The sequence below is a fragment of the Rousettus aegyptiacus genome, unplaced genomic scaffold (assembly GCF_014176215.1).
Source record: "Rousettus aegyptiacus isolate mRouAeg1 unplaced genomic scaffold, mRouAeg1.p scaffold_m13_p_6, whole genome shotgun sequence".
Classification (NCBI taxonomy): domain Eukaryota; kingdom Metazoa; phylum Chordata; class Mammalia; order Chiroptera; family Pteropodidae; genus Rousettus; species Rousettus aegyptiacus.
Window position 1 is genome coordinate 111,229,300 of NW_023416309.1, and position 16,667 is coordinate 111,245,966.

The following is a 16,667-nucleotide window of genomic DNA, read 5'->3' on the forward strand; positions in this document are numbered from 1 at the left end:
TCTCATCCCTCACTCTTTTTTCTCTTTGGTCATCCGCCAAATCAGTTTTATCAAACATTATTCACTTATTCAACTCATTTTCGTGGAACACTGTGGAGAATTTGGAACTAGGAACAATGGTGGCAGATAGGTAAAAAAAAAAAAAAAAAGGTTTTTAACAAGTCAGTTTCCCTAAGAACTTTATAAACTAACAGTGGTGATAAAGCTGGACTCCGAATAATGTGATACAGCATGACAAGTGCTCTCGGAGCACTGGCACTCAGTGTTAAGGGAGGCCAGGAGAGAGAGATAACTTGGGGACAGAGCGTCCAGGAAGTCTTCGTGGAGGAGGTGGTACCTGAGTTTTTGTTTTTGAAGAATAGCTAGCATTCTAGTAGGTAGAATCAAGTGGAGTTCCCCTCTAGATCAAACGGCAAGTTTCTGAAATAGAGAAATGGGTCCAAAATTCTCCTCTAATGTAGCAGTTCTTACATTTTAATACTCAAAAGAGTCACCTGGAGACTGGTTTAAAATGCAAGTTCCAGTATTGCAGAGATGGTCAACCCATTAGGTCTGGGAAGGGCCAAGAAATATGCACTTTAAATAAGCAGTTACAGGTCGTTCTTAGGCTGGTCACCTTGAGCAATAATGCTCCTTGAATAATTGAGTCATGGAGATTCTGGGATCTTCTCAATGTGTCCTAGATTCCAGGAATCAGAATGTGAATTGCTATGGGCAGGAAAGGAGTTGAGGACGCAGTCCCCAGTGTGTTCCCCTGGGATCTTAAGCTTCCTGCAGTTGAGAAATGCCAGTAAAGCCTGTCCCTGTGGTCAAGGTCTGGGTGGGTGGCACTTCTCAGCACCACAGCGTAAATAAAAAAATAAAAGCTCAGATAAGCAAATGGACTTTGGTCCTGTCAGCTCCCTGTAACAATGTCAGAGTCAAGTGCAGAGGAAGCTGGTCCTTCTCTGTTCTTTCTGTTTCAGTTTCCTCATCTCTCTTTCATTAGAACACATCCTGTTCATTAAGGAGAAGCAGTCAATTCCATTCGGGCCATGAGCTAAAATGCAAGGGACACATCCCAAGGGTAGAAATTGCCCCACTGTCCCTATGCCCACAAGAAAGCAATTTTAATACTAGAAGTTTCTCCAATATTGGTTTTATGATATTTAAAAAAAATAAAATTTCTACATATGAGACTCTCCCTTTCTTCTCCCTTAACATTTCCCACTTTTATTTTATTTTATTTTATTTTATTTTATTTTATTATTTTATTTTTCTCGCCTACAGCACCCAGTCTTTCGAGGTGGTCTCCCATCCAAGTACTATCCAGGCCTGACCCTGCTTAGCTTCCGAGATCAGACGAGACACATTTCCCACTTTTAAAAATTCATTTGAGCCTTGGATGTCCTTTTGTTTTAATTTTTTTTTTCAAATAAAGTTTTCTTTAGATAAGAATTGCATGGACCCATTCTCCCATGAATGATGAAAATATCGTATTTAATACTGGCTGGCAGGTATTGAGCACTAATTTGGGGCCAGGAAAGGTCTAAGGGCGCGTTATCTCATTTAGTCCTCACAATAGCCATATGTGGTGGATACTAGGGCTAAGCTCGTTTTATGGATGGGGAATTTAAGTGTTTCCATAAGGAGGGCGCAGTCAGCTGTGTCCCATGTCTCCCAAGGGGATGGACAAGAGGAAGACAGGACCAACCTCTGATTTAGAGAGATGGAGGCTGTCGGTGATATTGACAGGAACGGACTCCATGGTGTGGTGGGGCGAGAGCCTGGAGGAGACGAAGGACAGAATTGGGGGCAAAGAGAGACCATGGGAAGCAAGGAGGGGCAGGCAGCAGGCGCGGGCAGCTCTTCGTAAGAGTTTTGCTATAGAGCAGAGCCGAGCAGAGAGCGGGATTTTCTCGACATGTGACATCACCTGTGTGTGGCTTAATCTCCTCATCTGGAAAAAGCGGGATAATAATTCGTAACAGAGTTGTGAAAATGAAACGCAGCAAACTAATGGATAGTCAAAGTGCTGCGAATGTTTCTTAATCACGACCTTTAAGATATTCACTTTTCGGTTTTCTCTTTCATCTTAACAATCCCATGTGGATTCATCCCCGTAGTTATCAAAAACTAATTAGGCCATATCTTCTTGCTGTTGTCTCTTGAGCACACCTTTGTCCCCAGTCATCCAACATTATAAACTAACAGTGGTGATAAAGCTGGACTCCAAATAATGTGATACGGCATGACATTATTTTTCTTAAAAAGTCTTAAGGCCCCTCTAGAGAGGGAACATCCCACTGAGGCCCTGTATCCAGGCAGGATGTACCCCTGGTAGACAAATAATCTCATACTAATTCAGGACAATCACTGCCAACGGCCGGAAGGTCAGGCGCATCCAAACATGTTAAGCGGTTTCACGTTTTACATGAAAGCATGCTTCGCGGTTTAAACTAGCAGGTTGGAATGACTTGAACTTGCTCACGTCGTCAGCCCTACTTGTCATCATTCACCGCAGGCCCATCAGTGAGGGGAGGCGTCAAGAGCCTTCTGCGTGACCACCGCAAAGCTGCAGTGGCCGCTGCCGCTACCATAAGGCAGTTTCCTCAAAAACGACTCCGCGCGCAGCTGCCATGAGGCCAGCATAAGCGCAGCGGCCACTGTCGTGTAGCGAGTCCCCGCAGTGCGGCGGAAGTGCGCCGTCCCCTGCTGTTGCCACCTTACAGCGACTCCTCTAATGAGACCCGGGGTGACGTTCGCAAAGCCACTTTCACAAAGCAAGTTTTCCCACGGCACGTGCGACCTGAAATCCACTATAACGCAAAAGAGCAGCTGCCGCTGCGGCAAAGCGAGATTTTTAACGACAGACGCAGCCTGAGTCATCCGCCACGCAGCAAGTGTGCAGCCGCCGCTGCCACCAAGTATGTGTCCTAGCGACAGACGCGTCTGACACCCGCGATGCAGCCGCACAGGCAAAGCGCGTTTTCTCATGCCCGATGCAGCCCGACAGCCGCCATGCAGCCGAAATGCGACAGCCACAGTCGCTGCTGTAAAGCAAGTTCCCTAGCAACAGGCGGGGCCTGACACTGGCGATGCGGCAAGAGTTTGTCAGCCGCCGCCACTGCCATGTACCAAGTTTGCTAATGACGGTCGCGGCCTGACACCCGCGATGCAGCAAAGATGCTGCGCCCGCTGCCTCTGCCGTAAAGCGATTTCCTTGGCGATGACTTCGCGTTGCAACTGCAACGCTGCAGAACCGCGACGGCCACTGTCGCTGCTCCCTAACCGCAGATGCGGCCCGCCAGCCACAGTGTCACGAAAGCGCAGCAGTTGCGGCCACTGCATCAGAGCAGTTTTCTTGGAAATGACCTCGCATTATGGCCGCAGTGCGGGAACTGGCAACCAATGTCCCCTGGCACTCAGGAGCAGCGAGTCCCAACCGCGAGGTCAAACCCGTTTGGGGAGCCAAAAGTTAGTATTTTTCCCCAGTTAGTTCTACAGCCTCTGAGGAGGCGATTCCCTGTCTAGAGTTACCTCTCCTGGCGACCAAGGGAGTTGCACAATTTTCCAGACCGTGAATCACTCTACAAATGGACTCCTTGTCACAGCATAAAGCTCTCGATTCCCGCCCTCACTGATTGACCAGTTGCACCGCATACGATGCAAACTCTATTTCCTGGGACCAAAACAAATCAGGAAGGAACAAGACAGCCTTTCCCTTTCACTTTCCCTAACCCCTAAATCTTTATCCACAAGTTTTAATTCTTTGTGGTTACAAAAGAAGTAACACTTTCCCATGTACTTAATAAGCCCCAACCCTGCATTTTCCTTGCCTTCTTGCACAAAACACGTCTTTTGTCTCTGCTAGGCCGGTTTTATGGCCCAAGGGCAGAGCGTTATGGAGTTTATTCTCTCTTTACTTCTCAAACTTTTTCGCATTTAGATAGGTCAGCGGGGAGGTTTCTGGTGTCCTCCCTTCTGGCAAGGATCCTTAATGTCTGAACATTCTGTCTTAGGAGCCGAAGAGAAATAAAGCATGTAGTGTGTTTAAGTCAGAGCCTGGCCCTCAGCTCTTAAAAATGTTTGCTGTTATTATTATGACTATTATTATGGCGTCTGGACCATGACAGTAAGATAATTGTCAGTCAGGACTGAGAGGTGGCCGGACAGCCTAAACCAGACTGTCACCGGGAATGGCCCCTCCCTAAGCAGTTTGACCATAGGAGAAGGCGAGGTAGCGTGGCATAACAAACCAATAATTTTGGTGTTAACAGATGCCATTTACTGATTGCGTTTCATAGGACGATGTAGCTAAGGATTTTAACTGGCAACTAGGATAATGTCAACTCCTTTACTCCTTTAACCCTTCTCGTTATCAGCAATACAATTAGGAACAGAAGTGACATGTGCTGAGTACTGACCATGACTTGGGGCCCTGTGCACACTGGGCACATTCACCTCATCTAACTAAGCTTCAGAGTGCTCAGCCCCGATAATGGTTGGGTGTTGCGAGAAATAGTCAATACTGTTTTCTTCAGGCTCATTTTATCTAAGAATAGGCTAGGCTTGCTTACGAATCAAGTCTAATGCGTTTTGCTTTTCCAATTCCTCCTCTTCCTCCTCCTCCTCCTTTTCTAGCTGAGTGTTTTATGAGGTATCGCCCAGTCACAAAACCTGGAGAAGTTTATTAAAGCTGTTAAAGGTGGAACATTTTTCAAGTGGGCCAACTTGTGCTTCTGTAATCTGCTTGCTTTATGTTAATCAGGGTGTGGTTCTAGGTTTTATAAACTGCCTCTTTTGGGAGCTCGGGACTGATTTCCTCTAACCCTGCGTGGTAGAGAGTCAGTCGCTGGCCGGCTAATAAGGACTCACAATTCATCTATCTCGATTGGCTCTGTGGGTCTTAGATTTGATCGCACCACAATAAAAGCTTCTTCGTTCTGCTCTGAGCCCCAAAGAAACACAGCAGGTTGCTTCAACATCTTGTCAGCAGCCTTTCCGGGGCTAGGAATCAATTTCATTCCCAAGTCTTTGGCTCTGCTCAAGAAATCAAATCTCAGTCCTCTCGCAAATTAACATGAGCATTTGGGCTTTAGGAAAAGTAAATCTCTACAAGCATCACTGCGAGCTTTTTTTTTTTTTTTCACTTCCAGCTTAAGAGGGAGTATCATCACTCATTCTCACTGATACAGTATTTAGGAATGTCAGATGGGACCGCCTTCCTATAGCTGAGCCTATACACACGCAGGCTGAAGGTGAATCAGGCAGGGAGCGCCAGAGGCCTATAGGATGCAGGGGACATGAGAAATAGAGTAAAAGCTGCTATGTCAGGGACCCTCTCCCTGATATTCCAACCGGGGCAGGTTCCTCACCGGCCTCTCCAGGTTTGGAGACTGGGCCAGGAGAGCACACAGAGCAAGATCGATCACAGGAGCAACTGAGGAGTTAGAAATGAATCATAAACGGAAGATGAAAGAACCCAGATGGGCTTTCATTTAGTGTTAGAGGGACAAAGACCAATGAATGTCTTCAGTCACATGGGAGATGGTCACCACCGTTTTCCTCAGTTATGGGGTACCAGACAAATTCCAGCAGAGTGAAATCAGGATAGAGCCAAGTGGAAACTCTTTGACGTAGAGTTAGGTACCATGCTGCCAATGTCGCAGAGTCTCTTTCAGTTAGGGTGATTAAAGACTTGTTTGTCTGACAAAAGATTGGAGGCCAGTGTGTGAGCTCTCTTAGCTCTATATATACACGGTTATCCTATTAACGATTTGGCAGCAGAAACCGTGTTTATCCAATAAACAGGTGTGTCTTAGGACTTGAGCAGGTTTAAACTTACCAAGTCATCCCGGATAAATATAAGAGCAGTGCATTTTACGGAATAGAAACTGGCCTCTGGCCAGCCAGGGGGAGAATGCAGGAAGGGGTCCTTGATCGTCTCACAGGGTGCCTGAGCATTGTCCCTCTAACCTGTCCTCCGGACCCTCTAACAGCTGAAGGAGAAGCTATGTGACCTAAGTCTCAAGGGAATGTTGGCAATGTGGGCTTGGCAAATGGGGAATGTTGGGAATGAGTCCACAGTCCAGAGTTCAGATCCCATGGTTTGGCTTCACCCTGCCCTGACACCCTCCATCAAAGATGAGGGACCCTCTGCTTTGGGAGCTGTGAATCCTGCTTCTGAATCATATTGCTTTTCTGAGCCCATGTGTCTTATTATAGCTAGAAAGACTTCATCCAGTCTGGCGCAGGCTGCAGGGAACTAAATATGCAATTAAAACACTCCCTAAACTTGGGGTCCAATAAGACCACGCAGGCAGCTGTCTTTATTGTCAAACCATTCTGCTTAATATTTAGCAAGTAGGTCATCCTGTCCCTTTGAAACTAATTTCCCTCAGAAGTAGTTTTTTTCAATAATTTCAGTTTCTGGAAGGATACTCAGAAAACTTATATTAATTGTTTTGGGGGAGGAGAGCTGGGAGGTAGGTGGGAGAGAGAACTGATTTTCACCGTGTGGCTCTTTGTTTCTTTTGAATTATTTATGTGCATGTACTCCTATTCTAAAATGAATGTGATCATTTTTTAAGCATACGATTTATAAAATTCTGTATGGAATTTAACTTAGCTCCTTCTCTTCCAAATCGTTTTTTTCCTCCTTTCTTACTCAGCTCCCAATTTCATTAATATTCACAATGTCTTCATCTACCTTTTACTGACCATTTACTATGTACTAGGTAGGCACTGTGCTTGGTATCTTCTGTTCATTATCTCATTTAACGAGCTCCATGAGAAGGTTTTGTTTTATCCAGATTCTACGGATGAGGAAACCGAGGCTTAGACGGAGGTCCCATAGCCAGTAGGCATCATAGCCGGAATTCAAACTTGTGTTTATCTGACGAGGCCCCGCTTGTAATTCCCACAGCCTGCTGCGTCAGGAGCCGTAAGAACACTAAAGAGTTAACTGCAGCAGACATATTAGGATCTTTTGCACAAATTCCTTTGTCAGCCAAGCCCTTAAAAGGCACGAAAGTGATGAAACACGATTAATGCACATTCCTCGCCTGATAGCAAAGCTGGGGTTTCGGTACATGTGCCTTTTCATGTTGGGGGCACAGATTACCCCGCAGAGTGACCGATTAGCTGGCTCTTCAAAGCATGAGGCCCCTGATCTCCCACAACCAAATCCTGAGCAAGGCCCCTCTCAGTGGGACACATCTTAAGCGGCATTCAAATGGAAAAGGGGACACTTTTGGTTCGAGTTAGAAGATACCACCAATAGATACACCAGCTCTATTTCTGGCTTAAGGGGGAAAGCACACAGGCTCAGAGCAAAGCCGTGAGAATCTTAGAGGCCCCACGAAAGGACAAGCCGCTGCATTACTGGTAGTTTCTATGGACACAAGAAGAAAGGCAGGATTGCAATGAAAAATAACTAAGCAGCCGGCAATTCGAGACGAGGGCACAGAAGGCCAGGTGGAATGACAGCCGACAATATATTACACACTCTCGTGAAGCCCCTGTCGCCCAAAGATAGAAAAGGATTTTTCTTTTTAAATAGCCATCACTTATTCCAACGTTTTGGGGTGAAAATCAAGGCAGGATTCTGGCGATCATCCTCAAATAAAACTGCTTTTCTTCCTATAGCTTATTCACACAGTTAGGGAGGATTTATAATATACTTCATACACTTCGCAGTTTGAAAGCATCATCACGTGCATTAGCTCATCTGATCGAGTACATTCACAGGGTCTTATTGATCACGCCAGGGTTCTCGTCATCCTCCAGTTCTGGTGTCCAACCATCGCTCTCTCCACACAACGCCCCGCCCGCTCCCACCCCCCACAAAGCAACCATGTTAGGTAGGCTGCTTCGGACAGCAGGAGGCCCTGGGCAGCAGCAGCAAGCAAGGTGCTAAGTCTGCAGGTCCTCAGGGCCAGTGTTTTTGGACATATACTTGATTTTAAACAATGAGCGTCACGATGATTCAGTGCTGGCACTAGAATGAAATTTAAGAGAGATCTCTCCCATCTTCCCTTTCAAAGTGTGTGTTCATGACGCTCTTGAAATTAATCACTTGCAGGTATAAGCTACCAGCCGAGCGGCTGGTTGCAATCCTGAGCCATGTGGCTGAGAAGCACATGTGACAGAGACAGCCGGAGCCACGAGACATGAGACATTGTTCTTTCCCAGCGCTCACCCATCTCTGCCCCAACAAATCCTAACAGGATGCCGACCCCCAGGTCATGCAGGAGCGACTGCCATCATTCCAATGACGTGACCCTGGGAGCCTGACTCCCAGTTAATCGTTAAGACTCCTAGAAAAGGTCAGATGGAGACTTTCTATGAGAAGGTGAAACTTCTCATAGAGCAGTGTTTTAAACCCGTTTTGAAATTTTCATTACTTCCTCCAAAAGAGAAACAGTAAATTGAATTTAAATTCTCCTTAATGAGGGAAATTAAATACTAAGAAATAAGATTTTGTCGGGTAGAATCGAGTTTTGGAAGACCACTATGATAATATCTAAGAATTTTTCATTTTCCGAGAACAGATTTTCTTTTTCCCCCTTTTGGGGCAAAAAATGCCTGCATTGAGAATGCATTTCATAAAAGAAATTCATATATTTATCTTTTAGGAACACAATTTTTCTTCCTAGATGGCCATTTATGCATCATTCTCAACTTGAAAACTATGAGCTATATCAAGCAAGTAGTACTACAATACCGAATAAAAAAAAAATTGTCTGTTGTGTATTTTCTCTTGTTTAAAGTTTTTTTCTCTCCCCCGCCCCCGTGAGGTAAATTTGGTCTTAATCACTTTTTCAGTTTTTAAACCAGTGGCCCACGGATGAATGGCTTTGGTCACATTGCTCCTCTGCAACTCTAGAATAGCCTGGAATAATAAATAGCCTGGCTGTTTATCAAGGATAAAGAAAACAAAGCTACATACTGTACCTTCGAGTTAAGCTTGGATTTTTCCTTTCTAGTCTAGAAGCTGGAAAGGCACGTTGGACTCAGCTGGGATTCCCCCGGGGGTGTGTGCAGCAGACCTCCGCTCCCTACGCGACGCGACGCGACGTGGCCCCCTCCCTCTACGAACTCAGCCGGCAATGCAGAGGCAGCTTAAGTTCTCCCGCTGCAGGCAGGGGGTGACGAGTGACATGCTTCGGGCTTATTTTCAGCTTCAGCCCACAGACCGCTTATTGTGTGATCCTGAGCAAAACCACTTAGCGTGGTCAGCCCACATTTCTGCCCTCTAGAATGTGAATACGGTGTTACCGACTCTGCTGCGGCCCCTTTCCCAGGGAGGTCCCAGGCAGAATGAAGGTCAGGGGTAAAAAGCGCTGTGAGGCCCCGAAGGAAAGGCGGAGAGTGAACTCGAGGGTTTATTACTAGAACTGCAAACAGATCTGAACTTCAGTCCAGTAAAGACATTCAGGGAATTCTAAAGTTCGTTTGGCTTTGAAAACATGCTGACCACACCCATGATAAAAATCGAAGCAAAACCAAGGCAACGGCCCGCGTGTGTTGGCCTTGACACGGGAGACAGACAGCTGTCTCCTCCAGTGCATGTCCCGGGGACCGCACTGTGTTCATTAGCTGACACTGATCACACAGCCAACAGGCCCCAGAGGCTGCCCTCTCGGTGGGGAGGATGACAATAAAGGAGTAGTGACAGCCGAGGCCACCAACCTGGCAAGGCGTTGTCCAGAGCTGAGAGCAAATCCCAAAGCAACACACCTCCAGACCCTCCTGCCCCTTCTCCGAGGCTCCTTGGTCTTGTGGATTCTGTAGCTAACGTCCTGAAAGCTGTGACAAGCTCCCTGGGGAGAAAGACCCATCACTGTGAGGGATGTAACCTCTGTCTTAAAGTGCTGTGAACACGAGCTAAAGGTCTGGGGAAGGTACTCACGAGACCTCAGTTGCGTTTCATGCCTAAAGTGACCGATTTTTTTTGGAACAGGATTATTCCATTCTCAGGTATTGACAGCACCTCCGGACACTAACCAGTCACCTCGCAGATTTCTGCCATTATTTAGAAAAGGCCATGCATGAAGAGGTACAGGTGAACTGATACAAACTCATTATTGGCATCAACCTTGTGGCGAAATAACCTTATATAAGGAATCTGCAACATGCAACAGTTTTCGCTCTGGGGGCATTTTCTGTCATTCCATCTCAGGGACAACACCACACCTCTTGGGTTTTAGGTCACGTAATGGTGATTGGGCCCTTAGGTCAGACAGGTGCCAACTGTGCTAAGAATCTCGAGACTGATATATAAACCAAACCGATTGTTTGGTTTGTAGTATTCGCTCACTGCTGGAGGCTGCAGAGTAAACAAACATTTAAGAACTGAGTGTCTGTAGCCACATGACAGTTTCACCCCTAAGCATGCACCCAAGAGAAATGAAAGCACGCGCTCATACAAAAACTCACAGACGAATGTTCATAGCAGCCGTATCCATAATAGTTAAGGAATGGAATCCCCCAAATGTCCATCCACTGATGAATGGATAAATGAAATGTGGTCTAACCATGTAATAGACTATTACCAAGTAATTAACAGGAATGGAGTTCCGATACACATCACATGCAACATGGATAAATCTTGAAAATATTGTGCTAAGTGAAATAAGCTGGTCCCAAAAGATCACATATTGTGTCATTCTATTTATATGAAATGTCCAGAATAGATAAGCCCGTAAAGGTGGAAAGTAGACCACCTGAGGCTGGGGGAGGTGGTTGGGGACCAATGGAAGTGACTGCAAGGGAATGGGGTGTTTCTTTTTGGAGTGTTGAAAATGTTTTATAATTGATTGTGATGATGGTTGCACAACTCTGTGAATATGTTAAAAGCCATTGAATGATACTCTTTAAATGGGTGAATTGTGTGGCATGTGAATTATATCTCAATAGAACCATTTAAAAAAAAAAAATAGAACCTGGCCTCTGAAATGAGATTTCCCAGCTCAAAACCTGCTCCATCAATTTTTAGCTCTGTGATCTGGTGTCAAGTTACTTAGACCCTCTGGTTCTTATTTTTCTCATCTCTGAAATGGGAATGGTAGTATTTGCATCCTCATAGGGTTATTATGAGTTATTATGTAATGTGCTTGGGATAATGTATAGTACATAATAAACCCTACATAAGAATGAACTATTACTGATATTATTATTAGTCACATGTGTCTCCTAGGACATTCCCTAGCTGGTTGTGAAGACCTCAAGGCCTGGAGTTGGAAGGATGCTTAGAAAGCATAAAGTCAGAAGCAGGTGGATATTCCTGTGAGGAACTTCGTCAAACCTTGGAAAGCCCTCTTATTCACTCATTTGTCAAAGTCAATTGAATATGTTCCAGGCACTCTTCTAAGTGCTCAGAAGACAGCAATGACCAAAATAGATTCGATTTCCTATTCTCACGTGGCTTATATCCTAGTGGAGAAGACTGACAAGGAACGAATAAACAGGCAAATATAGTGGATAGAGATCAACACCCTGAAAAAAACCCAAAAATCTGGTATGATGGTGACTGGTGACGTGCTAGGTTGGGGCTCAGGGGAGTCTTCTCAGAGAAGGGGACATTCTGATTATGAAAAACTCTTGGGGAAGGGCATTCTGGCTGTGGGAACAGGTAGTGCGAAGCTTCCGAAGAAGGGACATGTTAGGTGTATTGGAGAGGAAGAAAGAAGGCCAGGACGGTCGAAACACGATGGGCGGCAAGGGGCGCAGGGGCACGAAATCAGGCTGGAAACGCAGTAGGGATCAGATCATGTGGGGTCCTGCAGGCCACATGTGACAGCCAGCCTCCCGGGTGGTTCCCAATGATCCCTGCCTCTTGGCATTAGCTTTCTTGTATGGTCTCCTCCCACATTGAATATGGTCATCTTGTGTAACCAGTAGGAACAGAGTGTGACTTCCAAGGATAGGTCACGAAAGATATTGGGGCTTCTGCCTTGTCCTCTGTTGCTTTGGGGGAAGCCAGCAGCTGTGTCCTGAAGTTACTCAAACAGCCCTGTGAAGAGTCTATGTGACAAGGAACCAAGTCTTCTTGCCAACAACAACCAGCGTTGCCTTACCAGGCCTGTGAGTCAGGCACCTTGAGTCTTGTAGCCAGTCAAGCCTTCCGATGACTGGCCAACACCTGACTGCAGCCTCATGAGCAATCGCAGAGCCAGAGCCATCCAGCCAAGCTGCTCCCAGATTCCTGACCCAGAGAACCTGTCTTAGATGATAGATGTGTATTGTTTTGAAAACACTAAATTTGGGGGCAACTTGTTATGCAATGGATATCTGATACGCAACGGTAAGGACTCGAGGTTTTCATGTAAGTATGATGGGAAGCCATTCAAGGAGCTCAGGCAGGAGAGCGACCTTGGTCTGACTTATGTTGCAGAGAGACCCCTCTCGCTGCTGTGCAGAGACTGGACACGGGGACGCTGGGGAAGCTGGAGAAGCAGAACCTAATTAGGAGCTATCGCCGTAGGACAGCAGGTGTCCCGGCCTGGGGTGGGAGAGCTGGAGCTGACAGACGTGGACAGCGTAAGCTTGTAGTTTAGAGTTAAAGCCCATAGAATTTGTCGATAATTGAATATGGAAACTGAGAAAGGAAAGAAATCAAAGGTGGTAGGTTTGGGCAGCAAATACCACAAAGGGGAGGATCGGAAGAAGGAAGCTGCGGCCGAAGAGGCCGTGAACTTGGTTCTGGATGTTTTAAATTTGAGATGCTTATTAGACAACCAAGTGGAGGTGTCAAGTTAGCAACTGGGTAAGTGAATCTGGGGTTTAGGGGAGAGATTAAGATTGACGTAAATGTGGGAATCGTCAGCATGTATATGGTATTTAGGACTATGGGACTGACTTTGGCCGCCTAGAGAGAGGCTGGAGCAGAGAAGAGAAGACTCTCTCCGCTCCCATATCTAGGGGCTGATCAGAGAAGGAACTAGCAAAGCGGATTGAGAAGGAGTAACCAGTGAGGTGGGAGGTGAACCAGACAGAGTGGTGACTCAGAAGCCAGCAGAAGAAAGTACTTCTAAGAGGGAGAGGAGGGAGCCGAGGGAAGCTGTTTATGTTCCAGGAAGCACGTCTGTTATTCTACACAGTCCTGGCTGTTCACTGACAAAGAACACTCCTCTGCAGGATGTTTCACTGTTTTTTTAATGCGCTCCATCCCCTTCGACTTACGCGTCCCCTCTACAGATGAGCGAATGTGCCTGTCGCACTGGGAGCGAGCTGGCTGTCTCCTCTCATTAGCATACCGACCAGATTAGGCCCATCCAGTTTTAGAGGACTCCTGTGACAGCATGTCAATGTAGTTAGATAGAGCAGGGACTTCCTTGGTACTTTTAGATCTAGACGACACTAAGTTAAACTCCATTCAAAAGAATTCTCTGCAGGATCGTAATATTCTCATGGTTGTTCTGGTTCCCAACAGAACACGTTTACTCCAGGGATTCTCCCAGAGCTCCGCTGGCATCGTTCCTCATCCTCATCCAACAGCACCGACCGGATGTGACACTTACCCCTACCCCTTAATCTCACTTAACCAAACACTCACACAGGCATCTGTACGTATAGATCTCTACGTGAGGGTTGGGGAGCTGCAGGAATTTTCTACATTGTAGAAACACGGGCAACTTTATATCCGTATCAGGCTCCAACCTCCCCCCACACTGCTCAGTCTTCCTCTCTGCTCTTTCCTTTCTTCTTGTCCAACTCCAAGTTTTTGGTTCGTTTGCTTAAACACAGAGCATTTTGGGCTCATTCCCTGATTGCTTTGGCACTTGCAGACCTAGGTATTTTGGGGGCCTCACCTTTCCTTAAAATATTTACCAAGTATTTTCCTAAAAGAAGAGTTTCCTTGCCATTGCTTTTGGTGCTACTGTTAGGACACTAATGTACTTATAAACAACCACTCTGATAGTTAAAAAAAACCAGTAAGCGTTAAGGAAGTGCTGAGAAGCAGTGCGAAAAATGAGTCCAGAAAGCCAGACAGAGAAGTCTGGAGTTGGTGTTTGGGGAAGTGATGGAGAAGGTTCCTGGGGTTGGGGTGGGGAGGAAGGCTGGCTGGTGGCAGCCTCGGCTGGCACCTGGACACCTCTGTGGCTTTCTGTCTTCCCTGGCTCCTCTTCCTAGCTCATCTTCTGCAAATTCATCTTTCTTCCTCCCAAACCGGACTGTCTCGTTTCTCTGTGTTTAAAGTGCTGGGGAGGGTGTGTGCACATTCATCTTCAGGTAATTAATGACGTCCATGGTTCCTTGGAAGACGGCCCCAGCATCCTTGGGCAGATCTCTCGGCTACCACTCCCTCCACGAAATGCACCGAAGTCCCCGACCACAGCAGGCGAAGGGGATTGCTCTCAATTCCCACCGAAAAACAGTGAGACAGGGCCTCCACTCCGGAAGATTGAAACTGCCTGTTGTGCGGTTTGCAGAACTCCTGGCTGTCAGGGAGCTGCTGTTAGTTATTTCTAGAAAGCAAACAGAACAGAAGCTTCTCCCACACAGAATCCAAACGATCAGCAAGATAGTTCATGGACGGTGTTTCACCTGTGGCGAATATATAAACCCATGAGACTCCCACGCTAACCGAGATACAGAGCATTCCCTTCTGCTCCCCAAGTTTCCCTCGCGCCCTTTTGGAGTTAGTCCTCCCCCTCCCCACGATCCCTGTCCTGGTTCACATAAATGGAACCACACGGTGTGTAATCTTTCACGTCCGGCTTCTTCCCTTCAGCATAATCTCTGCGTGGTTCATTCGTCCTGCGATGTGTAGCAGGGTTCATTTATTTTTATTGTCGCGTGGTATTCCCGTGTATGGATACACCGCCATTCTCCTTTGCTGGCCCATTTGAGCTGTTGTTCCCCGTTCGGAGCTCTTATGAACAAAGGCATCGAGGGGACCGTCACTGTCACCCAGAGACCTCACTTACATGAAGGCGATGCAGCCGGATGCTCAGAATGCGTTGTAAAGCTCTGTGCCGTTTCAGCATTGCTCTTTGGGGCCGGGGGGTATTTACAACACAGCTCTCTCCCCGGGACCTCTGGAGTGAATCGGAGGGCTCAAGAAAAGGCTCTCATCCGTGAGACCTCACTGCAACCTGCTGCGGATGTCGAAGGAGCAGCTTCTCCTACAAATATCGCAACCGAGAGGCAGCAGTTTCTTGCCGGCAGGTGAAGAGTTGACAGCTCGGTTAACCTCGTCAGGCTTCGAATTCCCGATTCTCAGGCGCCGACCACCCAAGATGCCAGGCCCTGTCATCAGTTCCTTTTCCACAGCGGGGCCGGTTCTCCCACTGCTATTTTCCTCCAAAACTTCCTCCCGTGCTATCCGAAGCCTTTGTTTCTGTGTGAGGAGACGCTCCAACAGCCTCAGCATCTTCCAAGGAAACTCTGCTGCTCCCTTCCTTCTCCTGAGCGCTGGCTTTACCACGAAGAGGCCACTACCCTGCAGTTCTTCGGAGGGCGGAGCACCTCTTCCCTCTGGTTGGGGAGCAGCAGCTCGATGTTCCTTGGTTCTGTGTCTACCTCCAGGTCCTCGCACTTCCTTCCTCACGAAAACTCTCTCCTCTGAGGCGCAGGCCTTGACTCCGCTCCATTTCTACCATGACGCTTACAGATAACCCACCCCGTGGCTTAACCTGGTCTTTCTTTTTTACCCCACCCTTTTTTTAAAAAAAAAAAAATGGAGATATAATTGGCATACGTTATGTACATGTAAGGCGTACCCACCCACACACAGCCTTGGAGTTATTTCCTAAAGTTTCATCACCATAAAAAGAGGTAATCAAGATAGAGTTGCTCAATTCATGGTCTTTATTAGCTGCTGTCATATTTCCCAGCAAAGATATTATAAGGTACGTTGTAGTAAAAAAGTAATATATCAGCATATGAGTTTATATAAAGTGCAGCCTGAGCATTATTAAATTTTATTATTTTTTCTAACCGAATGGGTGAGAAATGGCATCTCTGTGTTCATTTTAATGTTCTTTGCTTATTAGTGAGATTGAAACTTTTTCTCCAAAAAAACAATCCATAATATTTGGTTTCTTCTTATATAAACACTCTGCTCATGTCCTTCGATCAATTGATATATCTTTTCCAAGAACCCGGAGGCGGCCATAGGTCGGCCTGAAACTTCAACTGTGACAACAATCGATGTTTATCAGTCGCACCAGTCAGAATGTGGATACCGACACTGTGATTCCTGGCAGGGGACTTCGATGCCGACTGTGGTATTTATCTCAGCCTAGTTAAAAGCATTTCAGCCCAGAGACCTTAAACAAACGATCGGGCTCAGAGAATGGAGCAATGAGAAGGACACTGGAGTAAAGTTTGTTTCTGCTCGGGTGTGACTCGGCGTGTCACTCCGTGTTCAGAAATGTGAATCAGTCCTGCTGAGTTACACGTTTTCTGACTCACCTCTCATATCCTTATCTAGATGAAGCAATGTCTCATAAATAAACGAGAATATTTTCTGGATGATGCTTTAGTGCTCTGCTCTAAATTAGCCATTTTGAGGCACCTGGAGCTGAACAGAGGTCGTTTGTCATTATAACTGACATCAGACGAGATCTAGGTTGTGAAAACCTAGGAGTCATTCCTCTATATTTCTCCCCAAACTTAAAATCCTATCAATCGCTAAATTTTGCCTAGTCTACCTGCTAAATATCTCTCAGACACAT

The 16,667-nt window shown here is 46.4% G+C and overlaps 1 protein-coding gene across 1 annotated transcript in view; it reads right to left on the reverse strand.

Annotated features, from left to right (window-relative positions):
* GRB2 (growth factor receptor bound protein 2) overlaps nucleotides 1–8,956 on the reverse strand; it is a 70,872-nt gene extending 61,916 nt beyond the window's left edge. The window contains exon 1 of the mRNA XM_036222890.1: nucleotides 8,938–8,956. The gene's annotated coding sequence lies outside the window, so the exon portion shown is untranslated. The remainder of the gene's footprint in view (nucleotides 1–8,937) is intronic.
* Between the last annotated feature and the right edge of the window lie 7,711 nt (nucleotides 8,957–16,667).